Source organism: Girardinichthys multiradiatus, chromosome 9, assembly GCF_021462225.1.
Source record: "Girardinichthys multiradiatus isolate DD_20200921_A chromosome 9, DD_fGirMul_XY1, whole genome shotgun sequence".
NCBI lineage: Eukaryota > Metazoa > Chordata > Actinopteri > Cyprinodontiformes > Goodeidae > Girardinichthys > Girardinichthys multiradiatus.
The window spans coordinates 17,781,058-17,798,272 of record NC_061802.1 but is presented as its reverse complement, the minus strand read 5'-3'; the positions used below and the strand labels follow the sequence as shown (position 1 = coordinate 17,798,272).

General features: G+C 40.0%; 1 long non-coding RNA gene across 1 annotated transcript; it reads left to right on the top strand.

Moving 5' to 3' along the window:
- The first annotated feature begins 2,086 nt into the window (after nt 1–2,086).
- Nucleotides 2,087–3,441, top strand: LOC124874371. Its single transcript, XR_007039783.1, has 2 exons — nt 2,087–2,726; nt 2,967–3,441. It is a non-coding gene; the product is annotated as an uncharacterized LOC124874371 (long non-coding RNA).
- Nucleotides 3,442–17,215: the final 13,774 nt, after the last annotated feature.

The window sequence follows — 17,215 nt, the reverse complement described above, 5'->3', positions numbered from 1 at the left end:
CGGCTCATGCTTGTGTTTAGTAACTGGTGGATTTAAGTCACACTATCTTAGCTGTATTTTGTTTACTGCTACTTACAATAACACCTGAGGAAAACAACAGACACTTTAGCTGATTAAAACGACTTTGTTTTGCTGTGGAAAAGCATTGTTACCTTGCATAAGTATCCACACACCTAATTTTTAAAACCACAGATGTCAGTGTATATTATTACAGGATCATGATAGACTAACACAAAGTAGCATGTATTTGTGATGTGAAAGGAAAAGAATACATGGGTTTGAAAACTTGTTGGCAAACATCTGAAAAGTGTGGCATGCATCTACAATCAGCCAAAGTGAGACTTTGTAGAACCAGCTTTTTCAGGGCAAGGATGTCTCTAACAGCTAAAGCTTTTGGTAATTCTTCTTTACAAAATATTCCAAGCTCAGACAGATTCGACTGAGAGAGTCTATGAACATGTGAGTACAAACATTGGTACAGATTCTCAGTCTCTACTTTTCACACACTCCTTCAGCTCTCAGCATTTTTCTGCTTCATCACACTCAAAGCCAAGTTTGTGCAATAACAATTCTGCAAGCCACAATGTCTTATACTAACACAGGTTATACATTTTATTTCCCACACTGGTTATGAACATAATAGTAATGATGCACACACATAATATATCTCCACAATATATATATATATATATATATATATATATATATATATATATATATATATATATATATGTGTGTGTGTGGTGTGGATTATATCTTCCCTCCCTGTTGGTTGGAGTAAGGGGGAGTCAGGTTTAGCCTAAACCGGCTCAGTTATGGTTGACGTGCAAACACACCCTCCATTTCTGCTACCTGTATGACCCCTTCTCTTTTCCAATGGTTATAATCAGTCTGACAGAGAGAGGTATCCCAATCCTTGTGGTTTTTAGTATAACAATGACCATCAGTGGGACCCTTTGTGGGGTGCCTTGAGACAACATTGTTGTAAATAAGCGCCGCTTAACTAAATAATCCGAGCTGAAACTATCTGTAGTTATGCTGCTATAGGCTTAGGCTGCTGGAGGACATAACGACCACTTTCACCCTCTTCGCTACATTCTCACACTACTCTCCAATTTTGCATTGTTTGCTGTTATTTCAGCTTTTAACCTTGTTCTCTCTTTTCTCTTCCTAGAAGCTACACCTGGCCTGGCTCTGTGTCTACCTGTGACACCTTTCTGGAGAGGGGAATCGTCCGAGCTTCTGCTGGCAACAACTTAATGATCACCCTCTACTGATGATCCACATAGCCCTGTCTTTTAGTGTTTAACCCTTTCTCTCTCCTAGACATGAAAATTGACTGAGCCTTTACTGTAACTAATTATATGTGCTCTCTTTCAGACTCTAACTTACGGTGGCCGGGGGGTGCAAAACACTTTTACAAGTACCGAAACAAATTTACATTTCAGAAAACAAATTTACATTTCAGAAAACAATTTAACAAGATGCGAAACAAATGTACATTTCAGAAAACAAATTTACATTTCAGAAAACACTTTTACATTTGAGAAAACAAATTTACATTTCAGAAAACACTTTTACATTTCAGAAAACACTTTTACATTTCAGAAAATCAACCGGAAAGGGAATGTACCAACGCTGAGGCTGACCCGGAAGTCAGCCTCAGGGCTGCATCTTTCGAAGGCCGTATTTGTAGGCCGATTACGTTACAGCGCTGCGACGAAGACTGTCCCAATTCATGAATCATTCCGAGCAAATGCTGCCAACAAATGTGTCCTTATTTTGCCCAATTTGAAGGATGGGTCGTGAGTATCCTTCGCGGCCCATCATTTCCCATCATTCATTGCGGGTCGAAGCGGATTGGTCAAGCAGGGGAAGACATGACGGACCATAGCAACAAAAGCTGTGAGTAAATTGTGGGAAATTACACTTTCTGTGACACAAATTAACTTCTACAATGTTTTTAGTGCGGGAATATAACTATGTAGACGTGAAATATCTGCTTGATTTATCTAGACATCGCTTAATTTCAAACGTGCTCCGACGTGTTCGGAGTTTTCCGTTCCTGGCGTAGTAACTGGCTCGCCTCGCCAGCCCTACCGGCGGTGAGGTGAGCTAGCCCGGTAGAGATCTGACCGTACTCCCGGCACTAAGCTCCCGCTGGCAGTCATCACAGTGAACGTTTAACACAAGTGATTTCTAACAGTTCAACCAATTCAAGAGATCCTGGAACATCACCAAAACTGCACTACAACAATCATCACTCACCAATAAATGACATATGGACCTGAGGAGGAGACCAGCCCCCAACTATGTCCCAGGTCAGGAGGTATGGCTCTCTTCTAAAAACTTCCCCTTGAAGGCCTACTCCCGCAAACTAGCTCCAAGGTTCCAGGGTCCATTCAAAGTTGACCGAATCATCAGTCCTTCATCTGTCTGTCTCAAAATTCCCACTCACCTCAGAGTCCATCCAACCTTTCATGTCTCCTAAATTAAACCAGTCCTACCCAGTCCTTTATGCCCTCCGGCCGAAACCCCTCCACCCGCCTGGGACATTGATGGACACCACGCATATGATGTGCGAAGGATCCCGTCAACGAGGCCAGGGAATGCAGTACCTGGTTGACTGGGAGGGCTAAGGTTCTGAGGATCACCTCGGCTCCGTCCACCTTCGATCAGCCACGTTCGTTGGGGGGAGTGATGTCAGGCCATGGAGCTGTGTGCAGGTTTGTCTTGCTGTGTGAGTGTTGTTTCTCCTTTCCTCCACCAGGGTGTGACAGATAGGTGCAGCCGCACAGCCGCACCGCATCAAGAGCAATCAATAATGAGCTTCTTAAGCAGCTAAGACTTTGGAGGAGGCGTTGAATTGTTTACTCCGCTGAGTTGTAATCAGACCTACAACGTTGTTCTGTGTTTGCCTTGTGCTAGCCTGCCTTTGCTAACCCCAGCTCTGTTCCTCCCTGAAGGTTGCTGTCAACAAGACCCTGGTCCAGATACATTCTCCGTGGTTCTGGCTTTACCTTGTCGGCTGTGAGCAAACCCGCCTCCTGGAGAACCCGCTGGGGTTCAGCCTCCTGCTGAATGGTAAATACTTCAGTGAATTTACCTCAGTCCATGGACTGCTCTGGATCCACAAGATCAGATTGCAAGATCGCACCTCGCTTCACCTGCCCTGCCTGTCCCTCCTCCAACGCCATTCACCACCTAGAAGAACTTGCTCGCACAGCACCCTTGCCTGTCAACCTCAGTCTGGCTTGCTCATTTCTCCTCAGAACCAACACACTCATATACAAGTAAGCCTGGAACTCTTACCTTTAACATTAAGAACCGCCTGCCTGATAATACCCGCTCTCTTTTTCCTAGTGAGCCAATCCCTGAAGCCCGCTGGCTGACACTGACACTGCCCAAAAACACAATTTCAATAAACTTGTTTAAACCTTTCCTGTGTCTCTGGTGTGCTGCTCTAGAGTCTCCTGGTTCAGAACCCAACATGACATACAGGTCCTTCTCAAAATATTAGCATATTGTGATAAAGTTAATTATTTTCCATAATGTCATGATGAAAATTTAACATTCATATATTTTAGATTCATTGCACACTAACTGAAATATTTCAGGTCTTTTATTGTCTTAATACGGATGATTGTGGCATACAGCTCATGAAAACCCAAAATTCCTATCTCACAAAATTAGCATATTTCATCCGACCCATAAAAGAAAAGTGTTTTTAATACAAAAAACGTCAACCTTCAAATAATCATGTACAGTTATGCACTCAATACTTGGTCGGGAATCCTTTTGCAGAAATGACTGCTTCAATGCGGCGTGGCATGGAGGCAATCAGCCTGTGGCACTGCTGAGGTCTTATGGAGGCCCAGGATGCTTCGATAGCGGCCTTTAGCTCATCCAGAGTGTTGGGTCTTGAGTCTCTCAACGTTCTCTTCACAATATCCCACAGATTCTCTATGGGGTTCAGGTCAGGAGAGTTGGCAGGCCAATTGAGCACAGTGATACCATGGTCAATAAACCATTTACCAGTGGTTTTGGCACTGAGCAGGTGCCAGGTCATGCTGAAAAATGAAATCTTCATCTCCATAAAGCTTTTCAGCAGATGGAAGCATGAAGTGCTCCAAAATCTCCTGATAGCTAGCTGCATTGACCCTGCCCTTGATAAAACACAGTGGACCAACACCAGCAGCTGACACGGCACCCCAGACCATCACTGACTGTGGGTACTTGACACTGGACCTCTGGCATTTTGGCATTTCCTTCTCCCCAGTCTTCCTCCAGACTCTGGCACCTTGATTTCCGAATGACATGCAGAATTTGCTTTCATCCGAAAAAAGTACTTTGGACCACTGAGCAACAGTCCAGTGCTGCTTCTCTGTAGCCCAGGTCAGGCGCTTCTGCCGCTGTTTCTGGTTCAAAAGTGGCTTGACCTTGGGAATGCGGCACCTGTAGCCCATTTCCTGCACACGCCTGTGCACGGTGGCTCTGGATGTTTCTACTCCAGACTCAGTCCACTGCTTCCGCAGGTCCCCCAAGGTCTGGAATCGGCCCTTCTCCACAATCTTCCTCAGGGTCCGGTCACCTCTTCCCGTTGTGCAGCGTTTTCTGCCACACTTTTTCCTTCCCACAGACTTCCCACTGAAGTGCCTTGATACAGCACTCTGGGAACAGCCTATTCGTTCAGAAATGTCTTTCTGTGTCTTACCCTCTTTCTTGAGGGTGTCAATAGTGGCCTTCTGGACAGCAGTCAGGTCGGCAGTCTTACCCATGATTGGGGTTTTGAGTGATGAACCAGGCTGGGAGTTTTAAAGGCTTCAGGAATCTTTTGCAGGTGTTTAGAGTTAACTTGTTGATTCAGATGATTAGGTTCATAGCTCGTTTAGAAACCCTTTTAATGATATGCTAATTTTGTGAGATAGTACTTTTGGGTTTTCATGAGCTGTATGCCAAAATCATCCGTATTAAGACAATAAAAGACCTGAAATATTTCAGTTAGTGTGCAATGAATCTAAAATATATGAATGTTAAATTTTCATCATGACATTATGGAAAATAATGAACTTTATCACAATATGCTAATATTTTGAGAAGGACCTGTATATGACTTGTGGCAATCTGCTAAAGGGGGTTTTCATGACCTCAATAAAGGTTTCTTCTTGCTACTTTACACTGAATGTTCGATTTGTGAAGTACACAACTAATAGTTGTCCACCTGAACTGTGGATCTCTGCTGCTCCTCCAGGGGTACCATGGGGTTTCTGGCTGGTTCTCTGATTAATGCTTTCAATGGCACAATAGTAAGTCTTGGTAGATTTGCCATTGTGCCATACTCTTTCTATTTTCACTTTTGTTGCTCTTTTGTGGTAAATCTTTAAAGCTTGGGATATTGTTTTATATCCTAATCCTTTAAACCTCTAAACAACATGTTCCTCAACCTGTCTGGTGTGCTCCTTGCTCTTCATGATGCTGTTTATTTTTTAAACCCATGATGTCTTTAAAGAACAGCTGTATTTTAAATCAGAAATTATATTACTCACATGTAGAATAGGTTTAGTAAATAGATGGCTTGGTTAAGCAGAAGTCTCAGAGTGAAGGAGGCTTATGGAGATCACTCTTTTCATTTCTAGGGAATGTTGAAAATGTGCAGTTTTCCTTATCTCTAATTCTTAACTAGTTTGTTTTGGTACATCACCTACTACCTAAATAAAATATATTGAAGTTTATGGTGACAATGTGTAAAAGAGTTCAAATGGTATGAATACTTTTACAAGGCACTGTATGTGTGCTGTTTGGTGCAGGGCAGATGGAGCCTTTTTTGCATGAAGACAAATGACATTGTGGGTGAGGTGAGAAGTTGACTCAAAGCAATTCATCCAGAGCAGCGTACTCCATGTTTTTAAGTTGTTTACTCTTCAATCTGCAAATATGTTGATATTAAATGAACACACACCACATCTTTTACCATTAAAAACATCATGGGATTCTGCAGCAACATGCCCACCCAGTCTGTTCTCATTAAATCATGTTTTGTGCTGACTGCTGCGTGTCTGTGTTTGTGTGTGCCTTGGTTAGTTGCAGGTGGTGGAGAGATCCTATTCCCCAACTGTTTTGTTAAAGCAGCGTTTAACAACAGAGTTGATTTTCTCAGTTGCCATGGCAATAAGGGCTTTCCTACTCTTCCCTTCCCATTAGTCTGTGTTCTTCCTCCCACCTCTGCTGTACAAAATAAAGCTCAGCTAAACGCTCAAAAAACGTCCCTCAGCAAATGGCAGCCGAGTCAGGTTCTCAGGATTACATCACCCTTTGTTTGGTCTGCTTGCCCAAACCGCTCACGTGAAAATAAACACTCAGTTGTTTCTTTGCTGTGGTTTGAATGCTTCGGATGGTTGCAGAAACCAACCTGCTATGACTGACATGTTTTCATTCCAGCTATGTTGCCGAGTAGTAAAATACTAAAAGTAGAACACAGAAAGATTTTTCCTTAAAGACTTTTAAGACATTTTTCTCCAGACACTGAAAGTGGAGTTTTCAATATAACTAATGCATGTATATTTACACATGTGCAAAATCTCTCCCACATACATTTGAGACTGCCTCGAGATTCACTGTGCAACAAAACCAGCGAAATGTGAGGGGCGAGGTTTGCTTTCAGTCAGCGCTGCTAAACAGGAAGAGGAGAAAAGCAAGCTGCTTGACTGTGATAGAGAGATAAATGACATGAACACAATGAAAGGGCAGTGACATTTGATTGCTTGTGTAGAAATACAATAACCACAGTGCATTTTATGAGGTGAGGAAAATTAGGAAATTAAACAATTACTATACCTGGGCAGCAACTGTAATTAAACTCAGTCAATTGTTTAAAATTTTTTATGTTACTGTTTCTAATAATAAACCTACCAGTACTATATGCAAGAATTTAAAGCATGCACAAGCAAATGATTTCAGTAACCTGCGATGCAGAGTGCAACATAACAGAGGAAGTGTATGGTTTCACATGTGAAGATTTCTGCTCAGTCCCAGAGGAGGGAGAAACAATCACAGTGTTAATGGTTGCATCCAAAATTGTTGTCCTGGAAAAAATCAATCCACGAGATGGCGTAAGAATACAAATATGAGAGTTGAAAACACATATGCACTGAAATCTTGTCCCTAGGCAGAAGGTTTTCTTTTCAATATGTCTACCAGGCATTGAAAATACTGTGACTTAACACTTTCAGCCCTTATTAAAAATGTAAAGCATGTAGTTAGAGGTTGAACTCCATCTGCAAAAAATATATTTTTTGATGTCGTGTCACTTTCCTGAAATTTTCTTAGTATTTTCATAGGATTCTCAAACAATATGACTTAGGTCCGACATTTTCAGCATCTTTCCAAAATCTTTTCACTATTGATTACTGGAGTTTTGGCTCATTTCTCCTAACAGAACTGGGATGACCAGAAACAGTGAAGGACCTTCTTTTCTAAACTTGTAAAATGGTGTTACAGTGGTCCAGGTGTGAAGAGACAAGAATGTGAATACAGAGAACACCAGATATTTGCATGTTTTTACCTTAAAGTCTTTTGTTTATAGTCTTTGCACCCTGTTATGAGCAAGTTTCAGGTTGACTGTTTTCTTTAGCAATACCAGATTTAAGAAGAATGGCATTTGGTGTGTAACTACACTATAAAAGCTGGAGAGAATTCATTAACAGTTTCACAGACTGTTTATGCCGTCATATACTGTATTCCTATAATTGAATACACCCTATGATTTGACTGTTTTTATGAAGCTAGCTTTGGCAAAAATAATTTGAAGTAGCTGCAGGACTTTTTCAGATTTCCACATCATTGTGAAGAAATGTTGGCCCACTGTGCTTTACATTTCGGGGATTCACTAAGGTTCCAGTTTGAGGACTAGGCTTTGACTGAACTGTTTTATTACATTGATGAGTCAGCCGTTCTGTTGTGTATTTTCTGGTGTGTTTTGTATCATTGTTCAGTTTTATGACCCAGCTTTGGTCAAGCCTTACCTTTTCGGCAGATGGACTTATAATAGACCGCAGAATGCTTTGCTATGCAGGTTAGTTCAGGGTTTTCTCAATCATTGCAAGCTGCCCTGGTTCTGTTGCAGCAAAACAAACCTAAATCATCAAGCCTCCACCATCAAGCTTGACAGGTGGTATGAGTAATTTACGTTAATATAGTATGTTTGGTTTTCTTCAAAACAGGCATGTGCATTGGGGTTAAGCATCCCTACTTTAGTCTCATCTGTCCCAAGGACATTTGTTTTAGAAGTCTTGTGATTCACTCAGCTGCAACTTTAATAACCTACATTTTGCTTCTATAATCATTTTATGCAAACACAACTTTGTCCTGAAAACCTTTCAAACAATGTATAGAATTTTTTTCTACTTGTACTGTTGTGCACTTCAACCTTTAAATGCTGAGACCTTATTGTGTCTAAAGTCAATTCTCTAGGGCTTGTGTCTTGTGTTTTAGCTGTTGCCCTCATTCAACACACCTGGAAAAATGGTAGTTCATTAGCAGGACTTCTGAGAGCCAGAGGTGAAAAGCTAAGGAGATGATTCAGCCATTTAATCAAGTGTGTTGGAAGAAAGACACATCTAAAACCTGCAGGTCACTAGCCCTTTGAGGACTTGAGTTGGATACCCCTGCACTACAGATTCTGTAAAAGAGGTTTGCCTTCTAACCCTTCCCAGATTGATGGGGAATATTTGGTTCCTCCTTGGCTTTGCGTTTACACACTTCTAGATGTTCCTAAAGCTGAATAGCATTCTAGATTGGAACATAATTTACCCTGGAGCTGCTGTCATTTCTAAACCCTGCGGAGAGAAATCTACACAATTCAGCACAAAAATAACTAAAACTGTATATTACTTGCAGCTGAATCATGAGTTTCAACTTCCTCCTCCACAGTGAGACGACCTCCAGTGTGGTGATTGTGAAACCAAACATCCAACCAACAAAATCCCCCTTAGGCAGCAGAAAGTGTTTTATTCAAAGCCCCCCATTTCCTGTGCGGTAGTGGAAGTGTTGTATGTGTGATTTACAGTATACATGACAGTTTTCTTCTTAAAAGCTTAAAAGTCTTTTTGCCCACACCATGGGCATCAATCATTTTAAAAATACTCGGACGGTGAGGAAACAAATTTTTTTCATTGTGACCACCAATGTTAAAGAAAAACACGGTAAATGTGAACAATGAGCACAAAACAATCTGTATTCAAGATTAGTTTTCAAGATATGAAGGCAGATTTTTCATGTAGAACATCATGTTCAACATCATGTTTCTGTATGTGTGGGTTTGTAATCAGATATACTCCTAAAAGACACATCTGGTGGTGGAAACAGCTACAGAAAATACTAGGTAAACCTTTGAGCCTCAAACCAACTGTTTGAAAGAAGTGGCTACTACTGAAAAGAAATCCCCCAAATGAAACAGTTTTTCATACTGAGAAAAAAAGAAAAAAATATAAATGCTTTTTTTGCTATGAAAGATGAAATGTTTTTTACAGTACAGAGGAAAACAAAACTGCAGCTTGGTAAAATGTGATTTATGTTTTTACTTGTTAAGCTTACCATCACTTTTGTTGGGAAGCATCTATTTCTGGCATTTGCGAATGCATCCCCCTCAACCCACCACCGTCAAGTTTGCTCAGGACTCCGTTTTCACATTAGCTGTTGTGATGTCATCACCCTCACCTGCCATTTCCTGGTTTCTCTCTGGAGAAGTACAAGGAAATCCACAGTATGCAGACCAAATAGTAACTGTTTTGAGAACAGACTAATTTCTTAAAGAGCAAACCATCTGGGTTGTGTTCCTTCTTTCAATCCTGAAAAGGTTGGTGGCTTTCAGTCTGACTCCCTTCAAGTTCTCTAAACCTTTAATAACCATTGACATGTACTCTCCCATTTCAGAGTTTCTAGTGTTTCTTTCCTGACTCCCACCAGTAGTGGCATCTGGTGTAGCCCACTTGCTTCAAGGTTGTAAATTCAGGGACGGTTTTCTGCATTATCTTGATTGTAATGAGTGGTTCTTTAAATTACTGTTGCCTTTTTTCATGATCTGGAACCAGCTTTCCCATTGTCCTCTGACCTCTGTCAACAACAAGGCATTGTTGTTCAGACTACTGCTGCGGACTTTCGTTGTCCAATGAGCTAACACCTCCCTCCTATGTCTAAAGGGATTGCTCAAACCAGCTCTCCATCCAACGGGTCCGGACTTCCCCAAACCTGAAAGATCTTACTAACCAGGTTTACTGAAAGTTCTGTTTAAGCTGGTGACGGGAAATGACTCGCCTAGCCTCTGACAGCCTTCATACAAAAGTCTCGCCCTTCTTCAATTGGAGGTCTGGACGACTGAGTAGCCTATCGCAGTCATTCACACTTTCAACAGTCACTTTTGGTCACGGCTGCTCATTCCCTAATTTTACAACTGGCTCTTGGTATATGGGCTAGGTTGATTTTAGTGGCTCGGCACGAGCCCCAAGGGCGCTGTTTTAACAAACTTGGCTAAGGAAACCTATAAAAACCTCCTAAAATATCTTGGAACCAGGCAACAAGACTTTTTACCACCAAAGAAAAACCAAAAATACGGTGACTCAAATAATTGAATGTCCATGATTTAAATAGAATTTTATATGCTTTCTTTAATTAGTAACGCTTTTGCAGGGGTCAGTAACAGCTTAAATTTGGCAACACAAAATAATTTCAATAATAGAAATGAATCAATCAACTCAACCTGTCTTTCCCTGATGATGAAACTGGTGAGTTTGAAGAGGCTTTGAAGACGGAGGCTCATCCATGCACCTGATGGAGAAGATTCTTCTGGTAGCAACGAGTGGTTTCTTGAAGGAAAGACTTAATCTTCAGTTTTCTTCCTTTAAGTGGCAGGCACTGACACTCCAGGCTTTGATGGTTAAACAGGATCTTTGTTGTCATATGTCTCCGAAGACAGTAGTTTCCAGAGGCTGAAGAGTTGAAGGAAACCCGGAGACATAAATGATGTTGATTCAGGTCTTGCAGAAGCCTGAAACTTAGAGCAATCAGCTGTTCACTGATCAAGTTCACTTCTTCAAAACAAAACTGAAGTAATTATCTTTGGACCAAAGGAAGAGCGTTTAAAAGTTAGCACACAGCTTCAGTTAATACAGCTAGAAACCACCAGTCAGGCTCGAAACCTGGGTGTAGTGATGGACCCAGACCTGAACCTTCAGAGGCACATAAAGGTAGTAACAAGGTCGGCCTTCTATCACCTAAAGAACATCTCCAGGATTAAAGGACTAATGTCTCAGCAGGACCTTGAAAAACTAATTCATGCGTTCATCTTTAGTAGAATTGATTACTGCAACGGTGTCTTCACAAGTCTGCCTAAAAAGTCGATCAGACAGCTGCAGTTGATCCAGAACGCTGCTGCCCGCGTCCTCACTAGAACTAAGAAAGTGGAGCACATCACCCCGGTTCTAAAGTCCCTACACTGTCTCCCTGTAGCTCAGAGAATAGACTTTAAAATACTTCTGTTAGTCTATAAATCACTGAATGGCTTAGCACCAAAATACATTACAGACTTGTTGTCAGTGTATCAACCAGCCAGACCTCTCAGGTCATCTCGCTCAAATCTACTCTGCAGAACCAGAACCAGAACCAAACATGGAGAAGCAGCTTTTAGTTCTTATGCTCCACTAACCTGGAATAAACTGCCAGAAAACTGTAAAAGTGCCGAAACCCTAAGTTGCTTTAAATCAAGATTAAAAACTTATTTGTTTAGAGTGGCCTTTGACTGTGCCATCTAGGCATGATTAGTTGTGTTTTCAGTCCAATTTTCCTTTCATTTTCTTATCCATCATTCTATTCTCTTTATTTTATTTAACTTTTTTAAATTACCTCTGTTGTTTGATTTTATCATTTGATTTGTTACCTTACCTTACCTTACCTTACCTTACCTTACCTTACCTTACCTTACCTTACCTTACCTTACCTTACCTTACCTTACCTTACCTTACCTTACCTTACCTTACCTTACCTTACCTTACCTTACCTTACCTTACCTTACCTTACCTTACCTTACCTTACCTTACCTTACCTTACCTTACCTTACCTTACCTTACCTTACCTTACCTTACCTTCTGTTGTCTGGATAAAAAGGCTTCAGATGAAATCAGATTCTTAATCTTGAGGCATAGTCCTTTTCGGGCACACGGGTTGATCCTTTTTTTAATGCAGTCGATCAGTGGGCTTGTGTCTCTGTTCCTTTTCCATATAAGCTTATTTTCTCCGTCCGATCTTGTTCGCTGGTCTTCTGCGAGGAAACAACCCCGTTCCCTCCTTCCGCATTGCTTTTATGGTGCTTGATGCTTTCACCAGTCAGCCCCTTATTAGGCTTCTCAGTTATTGCGCAACCTATTCAGCTCAGCTTCTTGGTTATTGCTCAATACTTTAATCATGGTCATTGTGACCTACTGATGCTGTTTCTCGGCCTTGGAGATGCCGATAGTAGCCACGCAGCTGGCTGTAGTCGCATCCTCCCTTCCTCCCCTTTAGACTTCAAAAGGTTCGCTGTCAGCATGCAGCTGGCTCTCGTCACTCCTAGTCATCCTACAGTCCTTTCCTTAATCTGCTCAGTTTTAAACTTTACACAGTATTACACATTTCATTCTTCAGCTTTCACCATTTACTTTAAAACACAGTTACAAAACCATCACTTCATTCTTTTTATTCATGCTTCACAAATGATTAACGTTATATCTCTTTCATATATAGCTGATTGAGAATGTCAAACCTTAATGTTTTTTACTCTAATTCTCTGTTCTTACCCACATTTCAATCATACATCTTTTAACTTGTTAATCAAAGGTTACTAATTTCATTTAATACATGTGGAAGAATGTAAAATTATCATACATAATTTCTTTGGATATACTTGTTTATAATTTTGCAAAAGATAAGACAGATAATATGTGGCAGATAATATGTGGCAGATAATATGTGGCAGATAATATGTGGCAGATAATATGTGGCAGATAATATGTGGCAGATAATATGTGGCAGATAATATGTGGCAGATAATATGTGGCTCCACACAGGCCTCTCCAGTCTCTCAGCTCCAGAATATGAGAACGTGCTTGTTTCACTCTCTACTGCTTCAACTGTGTGTTTTAATAATTATTGCATAGATTACACATAAGGACACAAGGACATAAGGATATTTATTGTAACTTTTATGGAGTTAACTGTGAGCAGGTACTGAATGTTGCATGGATTACATGGAAAGATCTCACCTTATTTTGACAGGACATGACCTTTTATCTACTTTGGACTGAGGTAGTCCAGCTCATCCAGAACCAACAATCATACCCCATCGTCACCCTGAGTGACAGAATGCGGCATGGTTGTTGGTTCCGGATGAGCTCAGCTTAAACTTCAGCAGGTTATCTTCACTATATATACGTACCTAAATACACTCTATTGCCAAAAGTATTTATCTGTTTACTTTTACATGTATATAAATTTTGATGATATCCTATTCTTATGAGGTCCAATTTGTTGATGGACCCACAATTGCCAGCAATAGCAAGCTTATTTATTCTGTAAACATCTTCCAGAAGGTTTAAGAGTGTGTTCATAGTTAGATGAGAAAACCAGAATTGCACCCCTTGCTCTAATTCATCCCAAAGGTGTTAAAGAAGGTTGAGGTCAGGACTCTGTGCAGTTCAGTCAAGTTTCTCCACACCAAACCTTACACACCTGCAGCCATGGAAGTGAATGGAACACTGAAATTTATTGATTTGGTGCTGTGACCCAATGCGTTTGGGAAGATAGTGCATATTAAGTTAATACCATGTGATTGACTGATTCATCATTTTTGTTAACAAGCAATTTAGCGGGTGTAACCCTAAATTGGGCAGTGAATGTATGTCATGTTCAAGTTTATTTATACAGCACATTTGAAAGCAACAGCAACAACTGCTGTACAGAAAGTATAAAAACGACAGCAAAAGACTAAAAAAGAACCTTAAACCTAAATTTAAAACATTGATAGCTGGAGCCTATCTGATTTGTTGGGACATTTTTCCCACAGTTTAGGGGCTACATCCTTAAATACTTGGCCACGTCTGAGAACCAGCCTGGACCGTGGTACAGCCAAAAACAAGATACCATTATTGTGACTGCGGTTAAAAATCATTAAATCATCAGACCAACAACATTGTCTGGACGAGATGATGTCTTCATGCTGTCAGAATATTTCCACCTGATTAAAACACACTGGCTAAAACTGATTGAAAACAGCAGAACTAGTGACTATATTCGAAGGATCACATGAAAGCAGGGAGATCAGTGATTGAAGCTGTTTTATCTTGATAATGAAAAACTGTGAAACTAATAATACAGGAAGCTGGAGGAGCATTCAAAACAGAGTCAATGATTAAAAAAACAACGAGAGGATTATTGGAAATGTTTACAATAATATTTGTGAACATGATACCAGTAGAAACAATCTTTTACCATGATAAAAGACAGCCTATCTTTTTTCCACCTTGGTTCGGCCTTCCTACACTCTCTTCAATGAGTGGCTTCATTAAACCAGGGATCAGATTTTGATTTCTCACATTTTCAAAGGAGCAACATCATCAAGCACAGTTTATGATAAACGTTAGATGTTATCTCCTCGGTAACAAGGCTGGAGGGACACTCAAAAACTGTTTTTAAAACAATAGAAAATAGTTTAGTCACGGATGCATTAAAAGCATGACTTGTTGGGATTAGAGGTTTAAAGTCGTGCTGGGATAAAAAGAAGTCTTGAACACAACAGGACAATGATCAGAAAAGACAGCATTACATTTTCTATGTTTAAGACTGCTAAACCTAAGGACAGCACGAGACCCAACAAATGAGCAAGTTTTTGAGTTGGACCCGGCACAAACTACAGACAAAAGCATCTTTTATATTTAAAAGGTCTTTGGCCAATGCCTTGTTAGGACAGCACACATAAAAATTAAAATGTCCAACAATAAGATTTTGTGAAATCTTGTCCCAATACTGCCCAAAAAGCTGTGAAACATTTTAAATAGAAAACATGGTTGTAGCTCTTTCCCTGCTTTAGGATACTTGATTCTGTTGTATAATGTTGAGTTTCTGTCAGACCAACGTGCAGAACATTGCTCGGGAGCAGCTTGGTGAGTTGTAGAGCTTTATTTCATAATAATAATAACAACAAGAAGGAAAACCTATGGACTGGGAAATGGACATGGAATGTGTAGAAGCCAGGGTAGTTTACAAAAGGAACCATTTGGGGTAACAGAAAACATCTAAGTGAACAGAAATAAGTAAACAATGAGACTAGCAAAATAACATAATCAGGGAGAAAACAGTTCTATACAATAATACAAACTAAAACATCTAACACAGGAACCCAGGAAAGAAAGAAATCTACTAAACATGAATGAACTGAAATAAATCAAGTGAAGAATCATGACAGTACAGAGAAAGTAAACAGAACTCAGCATCAGACCCAGGGACGTAAAAAAGCTCAACAAGCAAATAAAGAAGGCTGGCTCTGTTCTGGGAACTCCTCTGGAACCTCTGGAGACCATTGTGCATGGAAATATTCTTCTTAAAATGAAGAATATTATGGAGAACCCTGAGCATCCTCTTCATGAGACTGTTGTACAACAACAGAATGTCTTCAGTCAGAGGCTTCTTCAGATTTGCCGACCGCCACAGGAGATCCTTCCTGCCCACAGTCATCAGCATCTACAATGGCTCTGTGATAAAAACCTTCATAATATGAGTTATAAATACATGGCCTTTGGCCGTAATAATGTATTTTGGAACTGAATTGAATTGATTTGAAAACTCCAAACAGACAGATTATGACAGATTCACTTAATTTCTGTAGAACAGACATCAGCCTTTGAGGGAATTATTTGCTTTGCATCAGGTCTGTTGAAGCAAAGAAACATTTAAAATATGCAGGACAGTTTGCCTTGAGGATGAGGGTTTGGGCACACTTCTTAGGGTTAGTTAAAAATGTGCAAAACTGTCAAACCACTCCCTATGTTTTGCACTTTTTTTCAAGGTATCTCAACCTTCTTTTAATTTTTCTCCAGGGTTTCTGTAAAAAGTACTGTCCTGAAGGATGCTTTTTCATTTCATTGACTGTTTAGTCCATGCACCTGACCATGATAACATGTTGTGCAACATACGATTAGAAAACTGAGGAGAGTAGACAAGTGGTCAAAAGCAGAAGTGTCAGAGCTCGAAAGATTTCCAGCAGAAGAAAAGTATCTGAAAGTCCTGTCTTTAAGACATCCTGGATACACTTGCTAGAGTACGTGAGGGAAGCACCTTCAATCAATCCACCACTGTAGAAGTTTTCCGCTGAAATCTTTATGAAAATAATCTTATAGGTGCCCCAATACGATATAGCATCTGACAAACTCTGGTGCTTTTTATAGGTAATACAAAATGCTAATTTTAAATTGCTCAAAGACTAATTTATAGTCTTCTTCGATTTTCTTTGCTAATTTTTCAGATTTTTAAACACTTGTTGATCGCTTAAGTTCATAAGTCATTTTATATCTGAATGACTCGTATGTCAGACTTTTAAAAAGATTATTTGGAAATTGTTAGGAACTGAAACTAAAAGGGAGCAAAAGTTTGAATAAAAACATTTAAACATCTTTTCAAAAGCTGAAATTAAATATTAATTAAGTCCACTTTAAAAGATTACTTCAAAGTCTGGTTCCAATGAAGTAAAACAGAAAGAAACAACAAACTTTATTCAGTTCTGTGGTCAGAGTCAAAACTGACACTGTGGCTCACAAAGGAAATAAACCATAAAAAACATTTTTGTCTTTTTTATGTTTAGATTTTTTTAAACCATAGTTAGACTGATTTGAGTTGATTTTGGGCGGGTTTGATTTAGATTATTTTCTGAAAGAAAGACAAAACTGGTATCTCAAAATCTCCACAAAAAACAAAACACAGCCACTTTTTTTTCTCAATTCATTAACAGGATTCTGATTAAAGACCACCTTAAAAATTACCAAACTATTAAGAAAAAAAGACCTGGGTTTTATTTAGCTGCTTTGATCGCTTCTCTTTTACAAGCTGAAAAAAGTATTTGCTCCTCCTGAATTTGCCTGCATCATGCGCGTGACATCCTCTTCAGCTGTGCTCCACACAGTCTACACCACATGTCCAT